Source organism: Pezoporus wallicus, unplaced genomic scaffold (assembly GCF_028554395.1).
Source record: "Pezoporus wallicus isolate ANWC-B61680 ecotype Strahan unplaced genomic scaffold, APGP_CSIRO_Pwel_v1 scaffold_3294, whole genome shotgun sequence".
Taxonomy (NCBI): domain Eukaryota; kingdom Metazoa; phylum Chordata; class Aves; order Psittaciformes; family Psittacidae; genus Pezoporus; species Pezoporus wallicus.
Window position 1 is genome coordinate 5,255,504 of NW_026635478.1, and position 16,615 is coordinate 5,272,118.

Genomic DNA, 16,615 nt, shown 5'->3' on the forward strand with positions numbered 1-16,615 from the left:
CAATGATAAGCCTTGATATTCTGCAGTCTTCTAGCACAGGACCAAACAAGAATGGTGTATGGTTCTCACTGTTGTAGCTCAGTAGAAAGACTACTGACACTACTGGGCAGACTGGCTAAGAATTCCCACAGTGAAAATAACACAGAGTCACTGCATTAGGTGTGTGTAGGTCTTTGTACAAACCCTGGGGATAGAGAGATGACCAACAGAAAACATCTGTGGCACAAAACAGGGTAAGTACTTCCAAGATGTGTGTTATGGTTGTGCTGGCTGCTAGCAACCAGCTATACACATTCCTAGAGTGCAGGTTTGCTATGAACTAGAGTTCCCAGTTTCTCTTCAGAGTGATTCAGGGCCTAGATTGGAGACATTCTCTAGTTAGCAGGAGAAATTTTGTAGTCTCTTACTATGCTACTGAAGCATGAGCCAGAATCCCACGCTGCTGTTTTTGAGTCTCAGATTAAAGAATGCTAATGTTTGCACCAAGCCATTTTGACAGATGCAAATGCCATTAAAACATCAAAGGGCTTGGAAACACACTTGAAAGCTTGGCCTTGCCCAGACTGCACAGTGGAACCATTGCTGAGCACAGTTGTTGTCACGTTACCTGTAGCAGTCCTGAGCACAGTTAAGCTACAGACAGATAAGGATGAGCAATATTCAGCAAATTGAACTGGGACAAGCTGTCCTCCCCTGCAGAAAGGGCCTCCAAAGCTATCCTGTCTGATGTTTCTGGCAAACATGCAATATAACCTCTTTCACAGCCGGATCAAGTTCTACATTGAGATCTGTATGATTCCTTGCTGCTATTACCAATACCTTTTACAGGACAGAAGATACAAAGTTGGAACTTTTCAGCAGTATGGGAAGACTGATAAGCTAAACATCAAAATATACCCAGCCATAAATATACTGGCAGAATGCTGCTTTTGTGTCAACATGTAAAGATTATCCTGTGCAACCAAAGCAATTCCTAAAATAACAAAACTGCACTTGTATATCATACTGTGCTAATGACTCCTACCAGCACAACTTCATCAGCCATAACAGCTATACCTACAGCATGTACCATGTATCTGGCTTCAATATTGTTAGTACCATCAACTGGTAATCAATTACTAACAATAAAAAATTGCTGAGATATCAAGATACCATGAGACAGCAACAACAAAAAATCTTGAACACACTTTGTGCTTTTAGAATACATGTTTTCAACCTTAGCTCCCATAGCATTTTTAATTCCCTTATGACTCTGGTAATGAGATTTATTAAATAAGTTAAAAAAAAAATAAGACTTGCATCATAATCACAAACACTGGGTAATATTGTAACAGTGATGAAGCTTTGTACTGAAAACTGCAGCTAAAGAAAAAAGAAAATCCATCCAAAAGAGATGCAGGGATGTGTGTGGGAAAAGGATTTTGGTACAACCCTCCCCTAACCCAGCTCTTCAGGGAACAAACCATTCTTTCTTGGAAATTTAATTGCTGTGCTTAGATTGAAGAAGTTAACAAGCACAATGAGTTGTGTTTGCTATTGGGAGCAAAAAGTATTAGATACAAATAAAATGTTATAAGAAATGTAAATGTGGGAAAGCACCAGCAAGGACCCCTTCCCTCTCCCCGTGGAAAAATAGCTTCACACACCCAAAGCCACAGGAATTGTGTGGGTGCTGAATAGGAAGGTACTAATGCAAACACATGGAAAACTTATTACTTACAGTATAATGCCTGCATGGCCAACTGGCACAGGTTTATTGTGCACATCACAATATTTTCTGTTTTTCATACAGTCCCACTTCCTAGAATCATGTGGTTATGTGAGAATTTTGGCTTACAGTTAAGAAAAATGTATGTCTGGCTTTTAATGGGTGTGGAAAAGGCCTGAAAAACAAAGTATGACTCAAAAATTAGATCTTGTTGTCTGAGTTTCTTATTTTTTTAAGCATATGTTAAATGTTAAGTCTTAACTTGTGACCAACAAGATCAAGGCCAGTTCCCCTTTCCCCCTCTCCCTGATCACTGTTTTTCAGCAGTAGGGAGTGATGATATTGAACTTGTCTGCAGGGTATTCAGACATGATCCAGTGAACTACAGGAGATACAAGAAACTAAAGACTGGCGAAGAAATATGCTGTGGTACTAGTGGGTTAACAAAGATGAACAATCAGTTTTATCAGGCCCAATTTAAGTATTTGCAGATATTCTGCAAACTTGATCTGCTCACGGCCCAGTCCTAAAAAAAGATGTGGCGCTCCTTCAATTCCTTCCACCACTGCTGACTGTACAAAACATTCAACCCACCTGGAACCAGGTCCTAATAAATTCTGATCAAGACTTGACATGGTGCCCTGAAATCCAGAACAGATTAAGGCAATGCGCATCCAGGTTGCTGCCATCTTATCCCATGTGACCACACATGAGCCAGCTCAGGAAGTGATCAAGACAAAGAAAGAACCCAGCAGCAGTGATGTGAACACCCAGAAAGGCGTGACACAGGAGGAAAAAAACAAGGAATAAATAAAGGTAAGTAGGAGTGCTCCCTGAAGTAGCTGTACGTGCACAGGTACGAGCCATAGCAGCAAGGGCAAGGAGTGGATGGGAACAAGAGGCGAGCGGGGAAGCAGAAACCTGAACTTGGACCTAAGCTCTGGTGAAACCACACCCAGGCTCTACACGCAAGCCCCTGACGCTCCAGCGTAGGTGTCTTGCTGCATGTGACTCCAAGTGCTGGTACAGGTATACCCTCAGCAGCCCACACGGGATTCACCTTCATGGTACCAGCCCTCTTGCTGCCCTTCCAGGTTAGAAGCAGGTACTACGGGAAGCAAGATATTCTAATCGGACTGACAACAAGGAAGCCATTATTTTACAGTTTAATGATTCCTTTTCTCATTATTGCCACTCACTCCGCCATTCCCGTGAACCCAAACTCAGCCTTCTCTTCTCAGCAAAGGAATGGGTTTCTAAGAGGACAGTGCATAGCAGCCAGGTGAACTCAAAGGAGCCAGCCCCTGTGAGCAACTCTGAAAACAAGTAACAACATGAAGAAGCTGCTAGGGAAAGCCCTGGAAACCTCCTCAAACCATCTGTGAAGTCTAGCACGGAAATACTGCAAATGGAAGGGGAGGGGAAGGCATTTTTGTGACCCTGTCTTTCAGAATGAGCAGTGAAAAGTTGTGTAAATCAGTGTTTTAAATGGTGTAACTGATATACATCAATCTTATGAAATGCTTTTTATAACTAGCTTCACCAATTACCACTACCTTACTTCACAGTTTATAGTAGTAATTACAGCTCACAGATGTTGTAGTTAAGACTTAGCTTTGGTTCCTAATACTGTAATTAACACAGCATATTATAAAAATCATTAATAAAGGGGAAAAAAAGAAAAAAATAGAACCCTACAGGTTAAAAAAAAAAGAAAAAAAAAGACTAGCACAGCCAGATCAACAATACCTATATTTCCTATTTCAGCAGTATTTCTTCTTATTTCTAATGGGCAAAAATTATTACCACCTATTTTTACACACAGTACCAGCTCCAAGTCTGCATTAGTTTATAGATTTTATGCCAACTTAGAAATATTACTAGCATTCCATGATGTACTAATTTCAATATCTTTTCCATGTGAGTGCAGATGCAGATGAAAAAATTACAGATATTTTAATCCATTTCATTTTTCTGCATATGAATGAGGGGACAGAATCTGCTTCCCATCATCACCTTTCAAGATGTCCTACAGTAGTACCCCTTGATGGCTCCATGGCTCTTCAGGTATTAGCTGAGCAATTTAAATCCTGAGATTGCCCTTTGGCAGCCATTGAAGACACCAACTCTGACTCCTGACTGGCCTATGGCTTTCTTTTCCTCAACCCTGTGGCACATAAAACTACCTCTCTCTTTACCCTCCCAGGTTCCACCCTATCAGATGGTGATGCAGAGGATCAAAATAAGGTATGTGTACCTTAAATTCACCCCAAGCTCATGATTTCAGTGTGCTAGTGAGAACTTAGAACATGAGGCAACTTAACTCCTAACAGTCACCATGACTAATAATGTAATACAGACCCAAGACAATTTCCTTTACCTCTTTATGACACGATCACAAAATAATGCCAGCTCTGGCCAAGGAATGTGAAGTCCTCGGTACACTCGCATCCACCACCCTATGCAAGTGTGCATGCTATATTCTAATTGAAGTTGTGCATACTTTAGCGTGAATGAGAAATTTCCCCTGGGAAGCTGTAGGAACCCATTTAATGAAATCTAGGATTCGGCTCACTGTCTTTCCCATTACCTGCAGCACACTTTGATCAGTGGGGCATAAAGAAACACATAAACATGAGATACAGCAGAGTTTCCCCAGTTCAGCCTCACAGGCAGCTCACAGTCATAACTTCTGACACTGCCCATCAAACTCACCTAAACAAGTTTATCAGACCTGGCACACAGCAAAATGCTCTGCTGTAAAAATAAATATCATTACAGACAACAAAGAGTACAATCACCGTAATTTGGGAAAACTAAGAGCAATAGAGGTGCTTGAAGTGGGAACAGCTGGGAGGGTACCAAGAAAGAGGGTGGAGATGTCAGTGGACCATGCCCAAGATGGAGGGAAACAGTGAGAGCTCTCCTTCTTAGAGTCTGCTTCCCAAATGCCCCCACCATATGGGAAATGGGTCCTCAGGGTTACCCCTTCCAGATTGCTGCACTTGAGGAACCCAGCTTTTGTCACAAATGCTGACTATTACTGAACCCAGCACCTTGCCTCTTCCATGTATGACAGCCAGCTGGTCAGCATATTAGTGGACAGGCACAGGCACAAACTGAGCAGCTTTTCCAAGTCCCTGGCTCAACAGGTCAGAAGAACTGCAAGTGAAGCAGAGAGCTGAGGACAAGTGAGGTCCCACCCTTGCAGCAGGCTGATGCAGTGGTCCTTGCCTAGGAGGGGCAGCAAAGCAGGAGGGTTTAACGCCACAAATGCGGTTACTGCTTTATGAGCAATGGCTCTGCCTTTGCTTGGTGGCAGATCCTGCAGCACTCACAGTTGTATCTGGCTTCGACTCATTGACACAAGGCTGTTGAAGGGAAGAAGTGACACACGTCTTGATGTGACAAATCTACTCTGTCACCCTTGGCCATGCTTTACACAGGACATATGACACAGATGACACTAGATGGCTCCCAAGAAGCAATCGCATTAAAGAAGGTGTAATTACAGCCATACCCACAGCATTACTGCTTTTGTCATAGTCATGGGGAAACACCCTGCACTCCAAACTCTTTACTATTCCTGCTCTACTAGCATTTACTCTAACAGAAGGCAACAAAGATACATCCATAGGACTGCTGCTTTAAGTCTTGCCTCCACTAACATCTGTAGCTTACGGACAATTAAACATGGTTGCTATCACCTACAAATTTCAAGCTATTGGGTCCACAAAGAACAGTCATCATCAGTAATTAATATAGCATGGAACAGGAGCATACATGTTATGATAATAGGTGCTCTCCTTCCTTCAATTCCCCACTGTAGTCATTCATTAAAAGAAGGATCTACAGAAGGCTTAGGTTGTAACTAATGTTTTTCAAGGCAACCGAAAACTGCGCCTTCATCCCCAGACCTCATCCAGCAGAACTGTCAGATCCAAATTCTGGCAGTTTCCAGCAGTTTGTGCCTCTCTGAGGGTCATCTGTGCAACTGAGGTAATACTAACTCCTCCTACCTCATAGACATACTCTCAGGATTAGTCAGGGAGTGGCTGCTCAGCACACTGAATATGCAAAGCCCTGTTACAAACTTTGTATCTGATTGCAACCCTAAGCAAAGACTTATTTAAGCAATCCTTTCACCAACAAAAATATACTGACTGCTCAGTCTGTTCTTTCCTTATGTGTTTTTTGCCTCCAGGCTCTCTCAGATACAAAAGATGATCCCAAAATATTTTCCTTTTGTGCTGCAGTTTTTCAGTACAAACAACAGACACATTTTTCACCCAAAATAGTGTCTATAACTAGATGTTTCAGCTCACCTGGACCAGTGTTACTCTGGGATCATACTTATACTATCGGGATCCCACTGCCCAGTCAAAGAAATCCCCCACCCCATAACCTCACATATGTCAGATAATTACAGTTGTCTGTTTCACACTGTGTCCACCTTCACATGAGACTTCTTCTGAAATTCCATCTATTTTATGAGCTTAGGACATACAGCATCAGATAGCTTTTGCTACCTCTAAGCACAAAACTGTGTCTCTTTACCAAACCATTCTTTAAAACCAAGTTGGTGGTTTTGCACATTCTTACCTCAACACTTGTGTATTTGGCTCCCACATCTGTTAGTACTTCATCATTATTTAAATACACTTCCAGTCTTTTTCCACTGTCACAACCAAACTGTGCCCAATGCCATCTTTTAAATTAACTTTTCAAAGGTGGCATTCAGGTAAAACATAATACATTTCAGGGCAGATTTTCTTCCATATTGCCTTGAGATGTCTGATTATGCCAGATTCTTTGCACATGCAATGCAGCACATCTCATCTTTTCTTGTTCTGTTCTTTTTTGAAGTCATTTTGCTACAACTGTCAGAGACAGTCAATCCATTTTTCCCCTTTCACACACAGATGCCTATTTTCATGCTTTTGATATTATTGTTATTACACGCTCTGCAGCTAGATAGGTAAAAATTATGCTGCATACAGAATAAGAAAAAATGGCTCTGTTATGTTTGATAACACCCCCTGGGCAACTCAGCTGCTATGATTTTTCTATACACACAGCTACAATTTTAGGCTGTTTTATATGGCCCTGACTGTCCCTTGTGACTGGTCAGAGCACACACTACTGTGACATAACTGACATGCCTGGCCTTGCTCTTCCAGGATGAGGCACATCTCATTGCTCCAGCATACGTCCAAATTGCTCATCTTCCCTCCTATGCACCTCTCTGAAGCGAAATAGCTCAGTTTTACTCATTGTGCAGAAACAGGAAGATAAGATGGACTGCCCAAGCAATGTCAGAAGACTGCCTTCCCAGATGGCATGAGACTTGCACCCAAATGAGCAGTGTTGACCCTGTGCCTACAGGAACACCTTATAGGTTTCCCTTCAGTCCTCTCACAAGCACTAAGAAAGCATCCCCTCTTCCCAGTGGTACTCAGGGATGAGGAGGGAAGTGACAGTGATGCATTTCCCATAATTCAACATAGCACCAGATATTGTTAAGAAATTACTGGGAGACTTGAGGGGTAAACTCATCTCTTTCTATCACTTGTACGCTTAGGAAAATATGCCATGACCCATAATCTGCTACAGAAACAGGGATAATACCACTTCGCTTGTCTCCCCATCCTCTCTCTGCCCTGTGGTTTATCACAGCATAGAGCCTTCGCAGGGTTGTGTGCTGTACTGCATCCTACACAGTACTACCCCCACTGCCCACCCTGAGCCTCTTCTTGCCTACGAAAGGCAGGAGAAAAACACCTTTCCTGAGGAGAGGTAGAAAAGGGAGAGAGAAGTGCACCATTCTCAAAACACCCATAAGATCCATCAGCTATACTGTACTCAGTCTCAAGCCTGATCAAGCTCCATGCGAACACTGCGAAGCGAGTTACAGAAAGAGAGATACAGAGAGGCAACAAACAATGGGAAAGGTTATGTGAGCTATATTCAATACCAACAACCACAACCAAATCCTCACTCTTCTAAGTACTGTGTGGTGAGACACTGCTCCTGCCCTGCAGAGCTGGCAGTATACTCAGAACATCTCTTCTCCTATAAATCCAGCAACAGAAGGGAAAGAGATACACACTGCACCTACTCAACTTCATTGCTATCAACCTGATGGTCCTCACCTCCAAAAACAAACAGTGATCTCAGAGTACTTCAGAAAGGAGACCAACTCAAATGCTGCAGCTAGATTACAGTTCAAAGGCACAGAGTTACCCCAGATGCCTGTACTATGGAATACCTACAACAAAGTTTCTGCATCTGAACAGAAGCTCAGGGTTAATCCATGCCAAAAGGATTTTGCCTAGAGACTGGATGCACTAAAGACACAGCTACAGCATCAGAGCATCCCCAGGCACTGGTATGGCTATGGCATCCCTTCTTTTCCTACAAGATGAAGTATACTGGCAAAGCTATACTCTTAGTGGTGTACTTTTACAGTTTCCACTAGCATCTCCTCACAGGACAGGAACCTGTAGTAAAGTCATAAGGGCTCAGTTACTATTTATGCTATTCAAATAATATACGTAGGCACTTTTGATCATTACACCTGTAAGCTCTTATGAGCATAAAGAACACATAAAATAAAGCTTACACATGCTTATTTTTCTGTAGCTGCCCAGCAACGCTGTGGGCAAAGCATCTCCTTGCCACCTCTCCTCCCACAAGTGATGCGTGTGTTGGCTTAACACTGATCTGGGCATCTATTTCTATTATCAAATGAATACGCAAGTGCAGCCATTGCAGCCACCTTGTGGCAGCTGTGAAGAGCGCCAACGTCCATGCCGCAGGTCTGCTAGTAACCAAGATTCATGCCTTGTGCCGCATGTCCCCCGATTATCTCAGGGCTTCTGTGACTCAAAAGAATTGTGACCCAACATGACCAGGATACTAATCCCCTCCCCTCTCAAGGGTGTATTTTGGATCCATCAACTCTACTGTTGGCTCCATCGATGAAGCAGTGGCCATTCCTCACCTCTCCTTCTACAGTCACACCCTCTGCTCATCTGCATGTGACTCTGCTCTTCCCACGGGTGCCACGTGCAGGGGCCTGCCAAGCTTGTGGATCCCACTGGGCACCACCTCAGCATGAACCTGGTGAGGATTTGGGAAGTTTTGTGTATGATCAGCAGCAGCAACTCCAGTGCTGAATGCACTCTGAGCACCACCAAGGCCACAGGCAACAGACCTCACACACCGAGCACCTGCGTACAGACAGATGTTCACTTTGAGACTACAAAGGTACTTTGACATCTGAATGTCACACACCTCTATGTGACTCACTGCAAATAGGATATGTTCTCAAGAAGCTAATTTATGGCCAGTTCTGCTTTAATGCAGTATTCGCTGAGCAGCAGGTTCACATGTTTCCTCCCACTTCAGTTCACTTCTTGTATACTATCCAGTTACAGTTTCTATAGCCACTCCTCAACCTCTCCTAGCATCAGAATACCCTTTATTTTGTATACATTTACATATGCATCTATTTACATATGTACATTTGTACACATGTAATTGTAATCACCTTCCCCCCTTCTAAATTTTTCCCACTATCAAAACCCAATAGCCCATTCCCTGACCTTGCACTGAGCTTGTACTGAAGTCATGGGAATTTCTTCGACTTCACCTAGCTGTAATCCAATCACCAATCCATGAGTTCAAAATGAGTCTCCACCACAGGTCCCCACAAGTGTTCAGCATGGCACCTGAAGGAATAGTGTTTAAAACAATAGACGGGGAATGGATTTTGTCTCAGCAAATTAATTCCACTAGAAAAGCAAGAAATCTGGAATGCCTTGCTAATGGGAGCAACAAGATTAACACAGCTTTCCCAAAAGGGTACCCCCTACCTTGCTCAGGCACTGAAAACCACCAAGAACCTCACATCTAAAATAAATACAGTAGTTTGCAACTTTTCTGCAATGGTGAACCTTTCATAAGTATCAGTACACCACAGCCAAAGGACAAACCTTCTTTGTATGTCAAATACTCTTTCCCACACAAAGCCTAACTCCAACACATGCTTCTTGACAAAGACACAAATGCAGCTGACCTAAACCCAGTCTTGGCTAAACTGAGTTCTCCCAAGTCACTCAAGAGTTAAGCTGGGCTACTGAGCACATCAAGGCAGCTATTCTCACACACCTGCTGCAGTGGGAAGGTGAAAAAAATACACTAGCTTCCATCAAGATTTAAGCTAAGGTATGCTTGTGACAATTCCTGTGTCCCCAGCCTCTTCAGCTTGCCAATAGAGTTCCATCCTCTGCCCTTATTCCCAGTCCAACAGTGCCCTTTCTTTTTTGGCTGTATAGGCACGTGTGTGGTCTCACAATGCACCAGAGCAGGTAACAGATGTGGATGAGAACAGGTAGGCATGACGGCTTCTTTCAACAGCAGTGCCAGCTCGAGAGGATTTGTGCAACCACAGCCTGTTTATCCAAGCATAGAAACATAGGAACTCAATGTATGACTCCCTCTTGCATCCAATCCTGCACAGGAATGGAGCTGCTCCTGAAAGAGGTAGTCCCTCTCCATGTTACTCATGCCCAGTGGCATGCTACCCTTCTGCATCAGACCTAGCACTATCTGGCCACCAAGCAGGCTGATCCAACTTCCAGATCACAGTTTTTGTTTAAGGAAGTGGGTTAATTTTCAGTTGGAGCAGTGATTGAATTGATCTGAGGCCACTTGGTCACTAGATCCGATCCAAGGGAAGCAGCAGGAGCCTGCAGTCAGGACTGGATGAGAACTGATTGTTCCTTCAGCAGCAGCCTGTAGTTACACTGGATTAGCCATCACCTGAAGCTGTACTCCAAGCAACGCAAGTTATTCAGTTACATTTCTCAGAAAGCCCTGTCTGAGCACAGACACCATAAACAGGCACAGTTAGCTGCTGCTCTAAATCATACCAGTGCCCCTATGACTACAGCTCTTCCCAGAAGCAAGAGGTTAGCACAGGCAACAACTGTAAGCTGGTGGTACAAGGGGCCACCTTTTTGCTGGAATGTGTCATCCTGGCAGCAACAGGCTCTCTGATCTAGCACAAAAATTTGTAGCAAGACTTTGTGGTTAGGAACCAGGCTGGAAAGACTGAGATAAGAAATTAGCGAGGGTAATCAGCCATTGGAATAATTTACCTGGGGAACCAGTGCAGTCTATCACTTCGTATCTTGAAATCAAGACTGGGTACTTTTCAATAGAATTTTGGATTCGATGCAGTGATAACCAGCTGGGAATGTAAATACCTGACAGGGGTCAGAATAAGGCATCTGTCCCCAAATGGCTGATACTATGAACATCAACTGCTCATCTCTCAGAAAAGGGAAACAATTTCCCTCTGTACAGCCCAAGTGCCTAAATGATAGAGTGCAACTATACTTGCACTAAAGTCACTTCTAAGTACTTCATTAAAAGATACAACAGCTGCAAAGCTGAAAGGAATCACAGAATTTACCAGGCATGACTACAGAAATAAACTAGCTATGTATAACTTAGCTACACAGTAACCAAGCAGCCAACATCAAACTGGAAAGATACCAGATGACAGAAAGCATGGTAAGCCTTAGAATCAAATATTCTTGGAAAAAAGTCTGATTCTGATTATGAATTTCAAACCCCTTGCAGGCTATTTCTTAAACTTTGTCTGGGATAACCATGGAGAGTGAATGTAATTTGCATGAATACAAACTAATTAAATATAACAGCCCACTTTAAACCAGACTCCAGAGTAGAATATGTTAAACAAAAAAAAAAAAAAAAAAATTTTGGCTCTAGCTCTAGAAAGCACTTGAAACAAGTGAACTGTAAGATTAAGAGTCAATAGAACAAGATTAAGAATGCCTATCTAAAGTTAACAGGATGAAATAATAAAGAAAAAAGGTCCCAGGGAAGAGAGTCTTCCCAGCAAAATCTCTCAGGTTGCACAAAAGGTTCCCAGAGGAAGTATTTGGGTTCCACTATTTCACACAGCAGGAACAAGGGGCTTCAGCAAGAGCACCAGCCTCAAGCCTGGCTGACTGTTGTCACTTGCAATTACATTGTATAACCTCACAGATTTGATAAGATGGCTCTGCTACTGTACAGACAGCTCAGTGCTACCCTCAACTGAGAGCTGGCAAAATACAGAAGCCAGCTGAGCTGTTCCCAGTATTAACAATAACCAAGAATTAAGAAGAACTCAGATTTGGTACAACTTCATGTCCGATTTGCAGATGCCTCCTCCTCACCCAATTCAGTCTGAAATCTGGGTCACCCATTCATTATTCCTCCAAACCAAGCCACCTCCCTCCTATGCAGCCCTTTAAAAGGATCTCTGCCCTTATCCAAGCCATCTCCAAGAAGCCATTTAACGTACGAGAAACTCCAAAGCACCATGGAATCAGGTCACAAAACTTTTAACATGCTACAGATGTGGTTTGGTCAGAGGACCAGGCACACAGCTCAAGGAGAAGCCAACAGCATCCCCATCCAGCAGCTCCAGACTTGGCCAAGTCTGCAAGAAGTCAATACAGTTTAGTCGAGCTCAGATCGCCTTCCCTGGCTCTGTATTCCCTACCAGGTTTGATCCAGGTCTTATCCAACCTCTAGGAATAGAGGAAGCACCAAGCGCTAGGATGACACGGGTGCTGGGGGTAGATGGGTCAGGCCAGAACCGTGAGAGCTCAGAAGTCCCTGCAGCATGTTGTTTGGAGTCCTGAGGTTGCCACCAGAGCTGCTGCAGTGGCAAGGCTCCGAAGAGGCTGCAGGACGGAGATGGGAAGCTAGTACCTCTCCTTTTCGTTCTCCTCCCTTCCCTCCGCGACAGGCCATAAAAGTCACAAGGCGCCAGCCAGCAGAGCAAGGAAGAAAACAACACGGTGTCCAGAGTTCAAGCTCTGCGCCGGGACTCCCGGAGCTGAACCCCCAGCAAGCACCGTAGGACCTCGCTCCGGCGTGGGAGGCACCATTTCTGCCAGGCTGCTGGCAGCTGCGCCTGGGACCGGGCCTGTGCGTCGGGCCCTACCTGCTGCCGGCAACAGGAGGAGCGGGGCGGGGAACGGGCGCTGCCGTCCCGCACAGGCCTCCTCGAAAGCTGCCCCCCCCCCCCCCCTCCCCGCCGCCTGCCCGGGGCCGGCAGGAGACGCCCCCACCCCCCCGCCCCCCGTTCCCCCTCCGGAGGCACTGGCCCACCGGAGCTCACGCAGCGCCCCGCCGGCGGGAGCGGCTCTCCGGGACCCGACGGCGGCCCTCCAGGGGCACCCACACCTGTGCGCCGCGGGCCCGGCCCCGCAGAGGAGCGCAGCAGGCCCGCCGCGGGTGGGGCGAGAGCTCACGTCCCCGGAGATCCCTCCGCCCAGTCCCCCTCGGGTCCTAAAATGGTGGGCAGCCCTCCCATCCGCTCCCCGAGCCTGCCCGCCGTTCCGGCTCGGGGGGGGAGCAGCCGCTCCTCCGGCCCGGCCCGAGCTCCGCGGGGATCCGGCGCCAGGCCCGCGCCTCACCCCGCCTCTCCCGGGAACACGGCAGCGCCGCTCCCGCCGGGCCGCGCCGCGCCGCCCCCGCCGGCCGCGCTTACCTGCGCCGGGCTCACATCGCCGTGCCGGGGCTAGCGCTGCTCGCCCTGGCGCCGCTGCCTCCTCCGCCGCCCCCCCTCGTCCTCAGCAGCCGGCCGCAGTCTCCCCGCCGCCCGCGGGGCCGCAGGTATGTCATGAGTGCCGAGGCTCCCAGGTGAGCCGGGCACACCTACAGGAAGGCAGGCGGGCCGCCCTGATTGGCGTGCGGGGCGAGCCCGGCCGGCAGCGAGCCGCGCTCCGACGGCGCGGGGCAGGGCGAGTTTTTTTTTTTTTTTTTTTTTTTTTTTTTTTTTTTTTTTTTTCTTTTTTTTTTTTTTTTTTTTTTTTTTTTTTTTTTTGGGGGGGGGGGAGAGAGGAAGGGGGAGGGTTTGAATGGTTTTGTTTGATTGGTTGTTGTTCTTTCTCTTTACCTGAGTCTCTTGTATTACTGCTCCTTAAGGTCACTCCTTAACTTTGCATGCCTGTACCCTCCTGGTTTGTATTCCCTCCCAACGGGCAGTAGGGGTTTTAAAGAAAAGTGCCTGGCATTGGGAGAGTTGTCCCTTTGCCACACATGGCAGGGCTTGGAGATCCCAAGATCACACCTGAGATCTGTCAAATAAATGTAAATAGATTTAACACCTGGATTCGGAAGGATCTAAGTAGGATGTGGGTAGAAAAACTCCGTATTAAAACCTGAACACACAGCTACCGTTCTCAGGCATCCTATCTCTCCTAGGTACACAGGTCAATATCCTGAGGAGCCCTGTCTGCATCAAAGCTTTCTCTGGGTGCTGTGCTTAGATGTGGACTGAAAAGGGCCCAGCATATCAGTTCCCTATAAGGGAAATTCTGTCCCTGTCTGCCAGTTTGACTGTAGCAATAGGGTCCATAGGGAGACTTCCGTCACGTGTGATTGTGGAACAGAGCATGGCAAAGAAAGGCATACATAAAGGGAAAAAAAATGGGAGGACAAGTAGATGAAAGACAACGTGTGTTTGGGAGTAGCAGGAAAAGGGAAACCTTGACACAGTTGATTATTGTGCTCATTTAAAAAAAAAAGGGGGGAAAGCTCAGAAGTTTTGGGGTTTTCATTCCATGCCAAATAAACAGAGTAGGTTGCTTCATTGTCCGCTGCCTCAATTTTGTTTTTTTCAGCATAGATTCCTGGATTTGCTTAAAGGAATACAGCATTTATGTGAGAATGCACTTTACCACAGTATATATATTTGCAAAGATTGCAAGGTGGGCAAAGAATTATGCAGACAGGTGACTGAGGAAGGCATTATCTATATTACATTCTCTTTCTCCTCAGATTGATAATCTGGTGTCACCTCTGCCGAGCCTTTTTCTCCTAATCATGTAATGAGGCTTGCAGGTGTGTATCCTCCAGGACATGCTCTGAAGAGTTCAGCAGAAGAGGAGAGGAGCTGGAACCAGCCACTGGAGAAGCCCTGTAGTCCACACCCATGCAGCCCTCAACCTGTCCTTCCCTGCATAATCTCTGGGGGGTCTCCCAGGCAGGAAAACTTCCCCAAGAAGCAGCACAGTGAAAGCCCTACCCAGCCACCAGCACAGTTGTACTCATGCTTGCTGCTGCTTTCTGATTCAATTAATGCTTTCATTCATTTATGTGCATGGATTATTTCATCATAGCGGATCAGCTAATGCAGTTGAGATTCCTGTTCCACATCATTGTGTTTACTGTCAGCAGAGAGGAAAGGGATGCTTCAAATTCCCGCAAGTCAAGAGACTGGGGAAATCAGCTCTGGATCATGTCTCTTTTGAGTTGGTGCTCAAAACCTCTGGGACATTACATAAATAGGCGATGCCTCTTCCTATTGCATTTTCTAAGTTCCTAGCAGCAGGCTGGAGTTGGGCATCCTGACTAGAAAATGGCACCTCTGTCATTCAGAAAAGGACATCTCATTGTCTAAGAAGGGCTTAACCTTTACCCTCCCTTTGGCACCTCCAGCAGCTGCAGAGGCAATTTTCTATTTGCTTTTATGAATCATATCCTGAGGTACCTTGCTTTCCCTGTCTGTTGCATAGGAAGTTTGAATGCTTAACTTTTCTTTTTATATTACATAGGGTGAAGAAGTGCCTGAAGTCATAATGTGCAGCTCTCAGTATCACAATAGCTAAATCCTTCTGTGGGCCAAGATCTTTTTCCCTAACTGGGTGGGAGCTGGACTCCTATCTTCTGTGTGGACCCATGCAAAATTACTGCAGAGGTGTCCCACATGGGTTGGGCTGCATTGTCTGCTCTCTCAGCCCACCAAATGGCGAGTTGCACCAACTGAGTACCTGGCATGTCGCTTTGTATCCAAGGAAACATATTCCAGTGAGACCTGGCAGTACCAGGAGCAGGGTGCTGTACCCTGATGTTCTCCTTCTTGCAGTGCCCCTGTACTGACTGAGCACACTGCAACCTCAGTGGGCTGAGAGGCAGTTCAGACACTAACCTCCCACTCAGACATCATCCTGGTAAGCATCATGTCCAGCTCAAGTCCTGCCTTTTCCCATCCTCACCACTCCATAGCACACATTATTCTGGGTTTAACTCGTACTGTATGCAAAGAATGTGGTTGTAAATGGAAAAAGCCAGACAGACAAGACAAAATCTGGCAGGTTTTAGTAACACTTAGGTAAGATGCTGACATATCAGAAGTATTGGGGGGGGGGTGTAAGGGGAAAGGAATCTGAAGTTCTTCCTAAAATTAGCTAAAATCATTTGCTTGAGCCTGCACTCCTTGGAAAAACAAATAACTTCCCTGGGCATATTTAGTAGCTATACCTTACTCCAAACAGATGCAAACCTGTGTATATGGCAAGAAAAAACATCGTAAGAATGGCAAGAAACACAATGCTGAGTTTGGAAGCTGAACCAAAGTTAAGTTTATACAAGCAGCAAGTGAAACACCCATCCCCAGTGAGTCAGGTCCTGGCTGTTTCCTTCATTTCCTCCAAGGCTTGCTGTGAACACCCAGCAGTAACAGTCCTTCTGAAATTCAGTCATCTCCTTTCCTGCCCCTTATTTATAGCTTGCTCTCAGCAGTTAGCAGAGTCCCAGTATGCAGCACTGCATTTTCACAGGCTCTTCTCCAGCACACTGAGAGAAGTGCAGGCTCTCCCAGACCTCAGCTCAGCTTTGGTAGCACAGGTCCCATTTCCTGTTGGATTTGTAAGTGCTAGCGCCTGTTGAGTGACAGCAGATGCTGGAATAAAGGAGGGGACAAAATGGCAGATTGCACAGTTCACCAGTGTTTTTTGGTTTTATCTTGAATACAGCTATATTGAAAGTGGTTTTATGTTCCTCTAACTGTCCCTTTGGGTTCAGTCTCTTAGGGCA

At 45.6% G+C, this 16,615-nt stretch overlaps 1 protein-coding gene across 2 annotated transcripts in view; it reads right to left on the reverse strand.

The window, feature by feature from the left end:
* Positions 1 to 13,412, reverse strand: part of ARHGEF5 (Rho guanine nucleotide exchange factor 5) — a 35,027-nt gene extending 21,615 nt beyond the window's left edge. The window contains exon 1 of one of the 2 annotated variants that reach the window (XM_057426196.1): positions 13,287 to 13,412. The gene's annotated coding sequence lies outside the window, so the exon portion shown is untranslated. Of the gene's footprint in view, positions 1 to 12,979; positions 13,115 to 13,286 lie in introns of those variants that run through there. The other variant, XM_057426204.1, reaches the window with a different exon arrangement.
* Positions 13,413 to 16,615: the final 3,203 nt, after the last annotated feature.